Here is a 12,111-nt window from a genome sequence, read left to right as displayed (position 1 = left end):
CACATCGCCCCACACAGCAATCAGATCTGAGACTTCCCGGTCAGTCCATGCTGGGGACCTCTTTCTAGTCTGAGATTGCCTGGACTCCTCTGCTGGAGAGCTCTGCATCGTTGCCGGTGCTGCTGAGCTCGCCCCGATGAGCAACCAGGAAATGGGATTCAAACTGTCCAGACAGGAAAAGGAATTCAAATTTTCCCGGGGCATTTCCTGTGTGGCTGGTCAGAGCATCCAAGCTCCGACTGGCGTCCAGAGCGTCAACAGAGTGTTGCACTGTGGGATAGCTCCTGGAGCTACTAAGATCGATTAGCATCCACACCTAGCCTAATTCGACATAGCCATGTCGAATTTAGCGCTACTCCCCTTGTCGAGGTGGAGTACCGAAGTCGAACTAAGGAGCCCTCTATGTTGAATTAAATGGCTTCCTGGTGTGGACGGGTGCACGCTTAATTTGATTTAACGCTGCTAAATTCGATTTAAAGAGCTAGTGTGGACCAGCCCTAACAAATGTATTTGGGCATAGTCTTTTGTGGACTAAAACTCTCTTCATCGGATGCACACAGTGGAAAATACAGTAGGACTATATATATACACACAGAGAACATGAAAAAATGGGTGTTGCCATACCAACTCTAATGACACTAATCAATTAAGGTGGGCTATCATCAGCAGGAGAAAAAAAAACTTTTATAGTGATAATCAGGATGGCCCATTTCAAACAGTTGACAAGAAGGTGTGAATAACAGTAGGGGAAAAATTAGCATGGGGAAATAGTTTTTACTCTGTGTAATGACTTGTCCACTCCCAGTCTTTATTCAAGCCTAATTTAATGGTGTCTAACTGTGTTTCTTGGTGCCAAAGAATAACGTCTTTCAGCATTATAAATCCAAAATGTGAGTATCTTTAAGCGTTATTAAACCTTAGTGGTGTTATCGGGCTGTATAATTATGAACTTTTCTTTGTTTATAATTGGTTCACATGTAATAAATAAGGTCCGTAAAAGAAAAGTAACAGCGTTAATGCTTACTAGACTATGAGAGTGATGATGTCACACTCCAAGTGGGTAACTGTGAGGAAGAGAATTATTTTCCAAACAACTGGTGTCAGGTTATAACATTGAAAAAGATCATTTTGTTTCCATGTTCCATGTTTTAATAGGTAAGTGAGTGTGTTACTAATCACTGAACCTTTAAGCAGTGAAAAGACGTGTTGAGATGGCTGCAATGTGGTTTAAATCGCCAACCATGTGGTGGGTGTATCAGCCATCCTTAATGCCATAATGCTTACAGTCGGGAGCACAGTCTACAACACTATTCAAATGCCCCATGGCGGAAAGAGGAAAAAGAAAACCCTCAGGAGCTGAGTATCATAAATGAAAGGCTGAGAAGGAAAAGGGCCAAGCAAAACAGCAGGAATCCTTCCTGAAATATATTTTCTTTAATCCAATTGAAGATGGAAGCAGTTCACAGCATCCAGATGAAGGAATTTTACTTGGAGAGGAGGTTAGCTCACATCCTCATGGAAGCAGTTTGGAACATCATGATGAAGGTATATTTGAGATGAAGGCAGCTCACAGCCTCAGACTGATATGGAAGTGGAGAAAATTTATTCACCTTCAGAGACATATGCAGAAATTAAAGTAAATGAAGTAGAAGGAAGAAAGGATGAGGAAGTTACAGTTATGGGGACCCAGCTTCGTGGCCCAGATGTGATGACAGCATGCGGCAAATTCTCATGGAACATGGATCCAAACAAGTTCATGAATTTTCCTTCCCTAAGGATGGAAATAAAAGAAAATTCTCTGCTCAGCATTACAAGAGGAAACTCATTAATGGGGAAGAAATTCATCGAAACTGGTTATAATATTCAGTGTCGAAGGACTCCGTGTTTTGCTTTTGCTGCAAGTTGTTTAGAAATCAAGCAACTGGTACATCACTTACTGAAAATGATTCAAAGGACCCAAAAATATATCTTCAATTCTCTCTTCACATGAAAGAAGTACAGAACATTTGGTTTCAAAATTGGAAAGAACTTGAATTACGATTGAAAAAAGGAAAAACTATCGATGAAGAAAATTTACATGTGATCAAGGAAAAAGAAGAATATTGGCGACAAATATTAGAGTGTCTGATTGCTTTAGTGAGAATTCCCAGTGGTCAAAATTTAGCATTCCGTGGCCATGGCAGAAATGAAAAATTATACACTCCAGGTAATAGAAACTTGGTTTGATCCAGTCATGAAGGAGCATCTATGTAAAATAACTGATCATGAAACACAGGTTCATTACAGGAAAAAATATGCGCAGAATGAACTGATTCAAATCCTAGCAAATGCCGTTAAAAAGAAAATTGTAGAAGCTGCCCATTCTGCAAAATACTTTTCAATAATACTGGACTGTACACCAGATGTGAGTCATGTTGAACAAATGACTATGACCATTCATTTTGTGGATATGGAAAAGTCTGCAGATGAAGATAATGTTGAAGTGCTCATAAAGGAACATTTTTTGGGTTTTGTACCGCTGAAGGAGATGACTGGAACATTTATGACTGAAAGTGTTCTACAAGAGCTTGAAACAATGCCATTATCTGTTGAAAACTTATTTGGCCAAGGCTATGATAATGGGAGTAATATGAAGGGTAAAGACAATGGTGTGCAAAGGAAAAGGATGGAAATCAACCCTAGGGCCTTTTTCATTTCTTGCAGTGCACATTCTCTGAATTTTGTTATCAATGATGCTGCTAGATGCTGTTTGAAGGCAAGCACTTTCTTTGACCTGGTGCAACGTGTTTGTGTTTTTCTTGGGCTCAACATGCCGTTGGGAGATTCTGACTTGCCATGTGAATTCTCTAATTGTGAAACCACTTAGTCAGACAAGATGGGAGAGTTGCACTGATGCTTTGAAGCCTCTTCACTATGAACTTGGAAACATTTATGATGCCCTAATTTAAATTTCTGATGATACTACCTTTACTGGATCATCTGGCAATACAGCATGTTCAGATGCAGAAGCTCTTGCAAATGGCCTTTCCAAGTTCAAATTCATGACTTCACTCATTTTGTGGTATAATATCCTTTTCAAAATTAACCTCACTAGTAAGCAGCTTCAGGAAAAGAACCTGAACATACATTCTGCGATTCAAAAACTGCAGCAAACTAAAAATATTCTGGAGGAATTCAGAAGTGATGAAAGGTTTGAAAGAACACTGGTAGATTTTTCTCTAGCTTAGTGAAGAAATAGAGTTTCCGACAGAATTTGAACCAGAGCCAGTTCACATTTGGTAAAAGAAACAGCAGTTTTTGTATGAAGGATGAGAGACACCCATTCAGAACCCAAAACAAAGGTTCAAAGTGAATTTCTACTTTTCAGTCCTTGATAATGCTATCCACTCAGTTCATGAAAGATTTCAATAGATGCAGCAGCTAGAGTCAGTACTTGGCTTTCTATATGATATCCACAGCTTGCAAAAGAAAACTGCAAAACAGATAAGACAATTTTGTATAAAACTGGAGTTGGCATTGACTCATGAAAATTCAAGAGACATTGATACTACAGATTTGTGTAGTGAGCTTCAGGCTTTTTCAAGATGACTTAAGAAACATTCCATTCCTGAAGAAGTACTGAAGTTTGTTTGTGAAAATAAACTCAGACAGTTTTTTCCAAACATTTTTATAGCTCTATGCATCTCTTAACTTTGCCAGTTTCCACAGAATCATAGGATCATGTCATAGAATATCAAGGTTAGAAGGGACCTCAGGAGGTCACCTAGTCCAACCCCCTGCTCAAAGCAGGACCAATCCCCAACTAAATCATCCCAGTCAGGGCTTTGTCAAGACTGACCTTAAAAACCTCTAAGGAAGGAGATTCCACCACCTCCCTAGGTAACCCATTCCGGTGCTTCACCACCCTCCTAGTGGAAAAAGTTTTTTCCTAATATCTAACCTAACCCTCCCCCACTGCAACTTGAGACCATTACTCCTTGTTCTGTCATCTGCTACCACTGAGAGCAATCATCCTTTTTGGAACCCCCTTTCAGGTAGGTGAAAGCGGCTATCAAATCCCCCCTCATTCTTCTCTTCTGCAGACTAAATAATCCCAGTTCCCTCAGCCTCTCCTCATAAGTCATGTGCTCCAGCCCCCTAATCATTTTTGTTGCCCTCCGCTGGACTCTCTCCAGTTTTTCCACATCCTAAAATGCTATTAGCCTTCTTGGTGACAAGGGCACACTGTTGACTCATATCCAGCTTCTCGTCCACTGTAACCCCTAGGTCCTTATCTGCAGAACTGCTGCCTAGCCACTCAGTCCCTAGTCTGTAGCAGTGTATTGGGATTCTTCCGTCCTAAGTGCAGGACTCTGCACTTGTCCTTGTAGAACCTCATCAGATTTCTGTTGGCCTAATCCTCTAATTTGTCTAGGTCCCTCTGTATCCTATCCCTACCCTCCAGTGTATCCACCACTCCTCCCAGTTTGGTGTCATCTGCAAACTTGCTGAGGGTGCAATCCACACCATCCTCCAGATCAGGGGTAGGCAACCTATGGCACGCGTGCCAAAGGCGGCACGTGAGTTGATTTTCAGTGGCACTCACACTGCCTGGGCCCTCCACCGGTCCGGGGACTCTGCATTTTAATTTAATTTTAAATAAAGCTTCTTAAACATTTTAAAAACCTTATATACTTTACATACAACAATAGTTTAGTTATATATTATAGACTTATAGAAAGAGACCTTCTAAAATGTTAAAATGTATTACTGGCACATGAAACCTTAAATAAGAGTGAATAAATGAAGACTTGGCACACCACTTCTGAAAGGTTGCCAACGCCTGCTCCAGATCATTAATGAAAATATTGAATAAAGCTGGCCCCAGGACCGACCCTTGGGGCACTCTGCTTGATACCAGCTGCTAACTAGACATGGAGCAATTGATCACTACCTGTTGAGCCTGACAATCTAGCCAGCTTTTTACTTAATTTATTTATTTATATTATATAGACATACACGCAGTATACGTTTTAAACAATTTAAGACAGTTCAAAGCTATGATGATTGTGAACCTTGGTTGAGGTGGTGAAGTTAGAGGGTGGAAGAGGGAGGGATATTTCCCAGGGAATGCCTTGCTGCTAAATGATGAACTAGCACTCGGCTGAGCCCTCAAGGGTTAACATGTTGTTGTTAATGTAGCCTCTCACACAAGGCAGCATGAACACGAGGGAGGGGACACAGCCAAGCAGACAGAGACAGACACACCTTTTGTGTGGGAGAGAGAGAGATGCACACTGCCCCTTTAAGTAAGTTGATCACTTTTAAGTGCATTGTCTTTTTAAGTGGATCTGGAAGTTGAGACAGTAGCTGGTGCCCCAAGCTCTCTCTGTCTCTCTTCATCCGTGTCCCCACCCTGGTCTATATGGAGAAGGGGTAAACAAGGAGAAGGGGGGAGGGGAACACCTTCCACCCCCGTACAGCAAGCAGGAGTCTCTGGGAGCAGCTCCAAGGCAGAGGGAGGGAGAGCACATGGCAGTGCGGGGAGGGACAGCTGAACTGCCAGAAATTGATAGTCTGCAATCAGTAGCCTGCTGGGCAGCTGCAGCACAGGGAACTTAGGGGAGGGGGAAGCTGATAGGGAGGCTGCCAGTCCACCCTGATTACAAGCCCCCACCAGCTAGCTGCAACGGGCTGCTCTTCATGCAAGCAGTAGACAAAGCAGACAGCTTTTAATGCACCAATGGAAATAAAATGACCCAATGAGTAGGGCCCTACCATATTCATGGTCCATTTGGTCAATTTCATGGCCATAGGATTTTAAAAATTATAAATGTCATGATTTCAGCTATTTAAATCTGAAATTTCATGGTGTTGTAATTGTAGGTGTCCTCCCTACAATTGACTCCCATTGACTCCAGCAGGAGCAGGAACAAGTGCTTTGTATTTTTGTAAAGCAATTGCAGATATTCTAAAATCCACTATAAGAATCTAGGATGATAATGAGGGGAACTTTAATTTTGCAAAAACTAATTCTTCTAAACAGTCTAGTTTGTGCATTGCACATTGTTTGTTGCTTCCATGTTACATATGTTTTGGTATTGTGTGCGTCATTTGCTCTCCAACTAGCTTGATTAGGACAAACTGTAGCAAAATCTGCTCTTGTGGTTCACAATTATAGTCACTTTCTATAAGTGTCTTGACATTGTGACATTGTCTAATTAAAATATAATCATGCAAATCATTATTGCTACCACTTTTATATAATTACAATGCATCTTATACAGAGTATAACACATGGCCAGAAAAGGTTAAACAGCTTGCAGGCTAACTAACCCAAAGCCAACCTTTAAAGACATGTTAGAAAGTATGCAAATGGTAATTAAGGCCACTCGATGCTAAATTGGCTAGAACTTTGAAATGCAAACCTATATTGTTAGAAGTTAGGGGTGATACTAATTGTATGTGTGTACTCATAAATGTTATCCATGTAAACCGACAGTTCCTGTCTGTCACTGTAGCTGTTGATTCAAAGATCAAAAGGGAATATTAACATTTAGAGAAATCTTGAGTGCAATAAGGTTATTGTCTACGTGTCTCTTTAAAGTTTGTGATAAGACAATTTATCCATAAAACAGTTTGTTAATCCATGTAGTTAGCTGCCAGAAGGTTACATCAAAACCCTATTGTTCACTCAGGACTGTTCGATCAAGTGGCTGCTAGAAAACTGTATAAAAGACCCTTGGGTCCTGATGCTGTCATCTCAGATCTGCTTGAGGATTCATGCAGGGGAAGCCTAAGCCGTAAGGACTGAGATTCCAGTCCTAACTCTTTGCATCTACAAAGCTCGCCATCTCTGCTATGAATCTGAATCTCAAGATTGTATTCATGTCTGTATGTATACTGATCTTTTAACCAATACTCTTCTCTTTTATTTTAATAAATTTTAGTTTCATTAATAAGAATTGGCTGTAAGCATGTATTTGGGTAAGATCTGAAATATTCATTAACCTGGGAGGTAATGTGTCCAATCCTTTGGGGTTGGTAGAATTTTTTTATATGATGAATAAGATTTTCAGTAATCCTCATCATATTTGACTTGGGTATCTGGGTGGAGGCCTGAGGCTGGGTTACTTTAAAGGAACTGTGTTGTTGGCTGCTGGGTAACCATTTTGAGGCAATACAAAAGCTGTTTTGTGCTGGCTTGGTAAATCTAAGTATCAGAATATCCACCAGATTGCCTGCCTCGTTCTTTGCAGTTCACCCTAATTGAGTGACCTCAGTTGGCTTCCCATGGACTCTGGTCACAGACGTACACAACCTTTTAGCAGGGCAACAGCGGAAAGAAACTCAAATTCCAAATAATGGGAAAGGTATGTGTATGAAAGTTCTTGGAAAATAATTCAAGTCCTGGGCCAAAAGAAATAAGTAAAATTACTGGAGGAACAACTATGGTTCAAATCAGTGGAGCAAACTCTACTACTACCAACTGAAGCGCTAGCATATTGATTCAGAATCCCTATTCTAATAAAGCAAAGAGAACACAAGTACAGTAAGAATGGTAGACAAGTTCTTATAGGTCAAACAAATCCAGTTGAAAGTTACCCAAGGGATTGATCCTTTAAGTTGGTAAGCACCCTTGATTCCCATTGCATGGAAGTTGAGGTGCTCTGGGCCTCACAATATTGGGCTCATTTTTAGCTACTGCAATGGATTTTTTTCCCTGCCTGCGGAGGAATGCTGTCCCTTGAGTGGATTGTGGGTAGAACTGTGCACAGTGGTGTATAGTTCAAAGATCCTTGAGCACACTCTTGAGTTCTGCCCTCACCACACTCATTTGTCCTAGATTATAGTTTTGTTTGGATGGACACCTTTGGAGGAAACAAAACAGAACCAAGCAGAAGGAAAAATGATCCATTTCCACTGCTGGTACTATGGGGCTGTTTCATCCCTCCAGGCAGTTTAATCAGAGTGAGAGTTATCTAATATCTATCTGGCCTGCTGTACTTCAGCATGTCCGCTCTCTGACCCCTCCCTTCTCTTGGCCTCACTAAAGAAAAAAATTGTCAGGCAGCAACCTCTCAGATGGGAATAATGAACCTCAGTCTGACGTGGAAGAATATATTTGCTTTTGTTGAAACTTTTGTTGATATTTTTCTTTTCCTCTATTTTTTTAAAATACGTATTTGGCTATTTGCCAGGTCTCTGGCTTTGTATTCCTGGGAGGAAAGGTAGAGAACCCAAGAGGAAGGAAGGGCATGTGGGGGTTAAAAAGCTGGATTGACCATCTGCAGCAACTACTAGTCCCAAAAGGGACTGTCCCAAAGCAAGAACCAGCTACCAGGAATCTTTACAAAAGGGCTGCAGAGAGGAGGCCAGGGAGCTATTCAGAGGGAGGAGTCCACCAGAAATCAGTCTGCCTAAATCTCTTCAGCCAAAAGCAAGGATCACACCAATTAGAACCCAGTAGTGAATTATTGCAACAAATGTTTGAAATTACAGGCATATAAACTGGGGAGCTATTTCATGGGAAACATTCATTCTGAATTATATTATTTTTAAATTACTATCAGCTTCCCAATATCTAAAAATAGGGATTAAAGTGTAGAGAGAGAAATTCTTTCCTTAATCTAACACACTAGTCTTTCTTACCCCTTTAAGCTTTTAGCCACATAACCATGGAAGTATTCACATGATCTGGCACATGGAGTGCATATTAGAATATGCTTTGTGTCCTGTGCATATGTAATGTGTTGTGCAGGCTGGAAAAAATATAGAGAGATCTTATAAACTGGCCAGAGTCCAGCAAAAACAACAAACTGAGTTGTCCGTTGAAAGGTTGCAATTTGAAATTACATTTAGAAATGCCTTAGTTGAATTGAATATACTATAGTAGAACCTTAAGAATTTGCACTCACAATGACTGGGCAAGACCCACTGGTCACTGTAAATCCCAGTGAAAGTTGCTCAGAATATTAGCTTTGTTAGGCCAGTTCCCCAAGCTTTTCTCAAAAGTGCGATTCTGCTCTACATTGACTAGAAGGCAATAGGCAAGAGCTTCACTGTTGTAAACCAGCATAGTTCCATTGACATCCACTGAGCTACCCCAGTTTGCACCAATTGAGGCTACATAAGGCAATCAGTTTTTCTTAGGACAGATTTTACCGGCCTGGATTTTGCTAATTAGAGTGTACTGATCAAATGAAAGAGCAAGGCTAGGGCAGCACATTCATTTATGATTGAAAATGAAATTTGAGAGCCATAGTTTTGTTTTTAATTTCTGGTAATACTTCAGTGTATGTCCAGAAATACATGCGACTGACGAAGTGGGGATTCACCCACGAAAGCTCATGCTCCAATACTTCTGTTAGTCTATAAGGTGCCACAGGACTCTTTGTTGCCTTTTTCATAAATATATGTTATACCAAAACCATTTAGTAATGTGAGACCTCACTTCTGTGCTGTCTCTGCTATTAAATCTTTAAAATGTGGGGAGGGATTACTCACTTTATGCAAGTTATAGTGGGTAAAGATTATCTTTGTAGTCTTTGGCATAATTTCAACTCTTCTTTCACTGCTACCCTGCTTTCTTCTCTCCTCGTTAACCTTCTTTGTTTGCCCAAACTTCCTCCTCATACCAGTTATTGCTTCTGCTTTGATCCTAGATCGCTGATATCACCAACCCTGTGCATGACTTTGACCAATGCTCTGAAGGGCCTGATCCAAAGCCCTTTGACATCTCCTCTCTTTCTTGGTGTACACCTTAGCTAGTTTTTGGCGCCTGAATGAGTGACTTCAAGGAAGTGAGTTGCTTATCATTCAAGCTCCGTCTTCTCCTCCCAGATTTGAATATCCTCTTCGGCGAGTTTGAAATAATGCATTCCCACCATCACTGAACCTATGCCTCATAATAGATTTTGCAACAAATAGTGTAGAGTGTGGCATGTTTTCCTATGTCCAGTGTGAGAATGACAAAAAAAGATGAAGTGATTATTTTATTACACGGAATTAAATATTAGTCAATGTGATTGTTTTCTCACTATGGGTAGTTTGGTGTGCCCCACTATTTCTATCAATAAGTGACTTCCATAATCAGAAAGAAATTGATCAGATCCTACGAGGAAATAAGGAATTTGTACAGAGCAAGAAAATCCAAAATGATTTGGGCTGTCTATAAGCAGCAGTGTTTGTGTAACCCTGATCCAACAGCTCATGTAATTGTTTTTTTATTTGTTTTGTTTCTTATGCTGTCATCTTCTTCAGAAGAAATGACAGACTATTAATTACACTTGACAACATGCATTTTGTGTGTGTCCAGGAAAGTGTGTTTTCTTTACTGCCTTGAAAATAGGCTGGAGCCACTCATTTAGAACTTTGAAATCAACGGCACATGTTTAGAAGAGATAATGTTACTTTTGGCCAGCTCCTCTCATTCTCAGCTGCCTTGGTTTGTTTTGTGTGTTTTGTTAAATTAGGCTAATGGTAGAAAAGGGAGTTTTGGTTTGTGACACTGAAAGTCCATTTATTTTTCTGTGCTTTTTAGGGAGAGCTGTAAGGTATGGCTTAGTTTATCTTTGGCAAGAATGCAGGCTTTCTGTGCCTTTTTGTCTGGTGACTTAATAACTTGTTGTTGAAGGTGGATCACCTCTTTTTAAACTTTGTGTACAGATTGTGTATATTTTAATTATGGATTAGCATTTTTGAATGTAGTTCTTTTGAATAAAAATGTTGGATTTCTCTAGTAGTTTATAACATACATTTACATGAATGGAGCATCTTTCTTTCTGAAGCTTGTTATAAACTATGACCCTGATTCAACTCCTATCAAAATGAGTGGAAAGTACCCTATGGGATTAGTATTGAGCACTATGGACAGGAAGAAAGAGAAATTACTTATATTCATAACTGTTGGCAATTTTAGGCCAGATTCCCTGGTGTGGTGCACTGCTGGTATATTCCCACACTGCTGGTATATTCTGGCCCTAAACCAAGTTTAACTGGTCCAAGGAGGATCACCCCAGTATGAGGGTGATTCAGCAGCATAAAGCCAATAAAAGGAGCTCTACCCAATTCTCCCTCCCTACAACTGGCAGAACAGGCAAAATAGGGCATGACTGGAGGAAGGGCATGTGACCAAGATGTCCCTGCAACACACCAACCCTTGCTGCATCTTCAGCTCCTTGGGGCCACTGAAACTTAGTATATTTTAGAGCAGCCCTCTGGTTGCTGTAAGATGGCATGGGGGGATCAGCACTGCACAGACTGCAATAGAAATACAAAGGTGAGCTTTAGGCCACCTTCCTTGCATACCCCTGATTTATGCTTGGTGCATCTTAGATGTAACCCAGGATCTGGCTCTAGTCTCTAATTAAATTGTTTAATGTATCATCACTACCTTCTTGCTCAGTCTTGAGCTAGCTCAAAAGCTAGGTTTCCTTTGCCTTGAATACTGGCCAGTGCACTGGTGGGCATATATGTTTTGTTTTAATTGCCCTTCAAACGTATGACCATGAACCTTCACTAAATCAGAACTTCTTGCTCACATCAGTAATATGACAATTTGCTTCCTAAAATAGATCAGGATTTTGCAAGCTGTTCTCACAGACATTTCAAAAAAGTGAATGGCAATTTTTTTTTTCCTATTCTAGATATAACTTCTGTGACATTCTGTAGCGAACAAAGACTGAGGCTAAAAGAAGACAAGGTGAGAATGTGATGGAAAGTCCATAAAAAGTTTGCTTATTTTTTTGTCTTTATCATTCAAAATTAGCAGAATTTTGCTTCAGAGAGCCATAGAATTTAAGGCCATAAGGTACCACCAGATCATCTAGTCTGATTTCTGTGTATCACAGGCTGCTACACAGGGCCACCCCTAGGGGGGTGCAGGCCCTGGGTCATAGGTACCGAGTTTCTAATCTGCCAGGGGGATGCTCTTCCCAGGCCCTGCCCCCACTCCACCCCTTTCCCCAAGGCCTTACTCCCACTCCGCCCCCATTCCACCCCTGCCCCTTCCCCGTCCAGTTCCACTCCCTGCCCTGAGAGCGCTGAGCCCTCGCTCCTCTCCTCTCCCCGCCAGAGCCTCCTGATGCCACGAAATATCTGATCTGTGGCAGGCAATAGGCACTGAGAGGG

At 40.9% G+C, this 12,111-nt stretch overlaps 1 protein-coding gene across 5 annotated transcripts in view; it reads left to right on the top strand.

Moving 5' to 3' along the window:
- Positions 1 to 12,111, top strand: part of LOC120372577 (arylacetamide deacetylase-like) — a 124,772-nt gene that overhangs the window by 16,814 nt on the left and 95,847 nt on the right. For all 5 annotated transcript variants that reach the window (XM_039489792.1, XM_039489804.1, XM_039489798.1 and 2 more), the window contains exon 3: positions 11,628 to 11,683. The gene's annotated coding sequence lies outside the window, so the exon portion shown is untranslated. The remainder of the gene's footprint in view (positions 1 to 11,627; positions 11,684 to 12,111) is intronic.

The sequence above is a fragment of the Mauremys reevesii genome, linkage group 9 (assembly GCF_016161935.1).
Source record: "Mauremys reevesii isolate NIE-2019 linkage group 9, ASM1616193v1, whole genome shotgun sequence".
NCBI lineage: Eukaryota > Metazoa > Chordata > Testudines > Geoemydidae > Mauremys > Mauremys reevesii.
The sequence above is the reverse complement of the archived record's forward strand: the minus strand, read 5'-3'. Positions and strand labels throughout refer to the sequence as shown.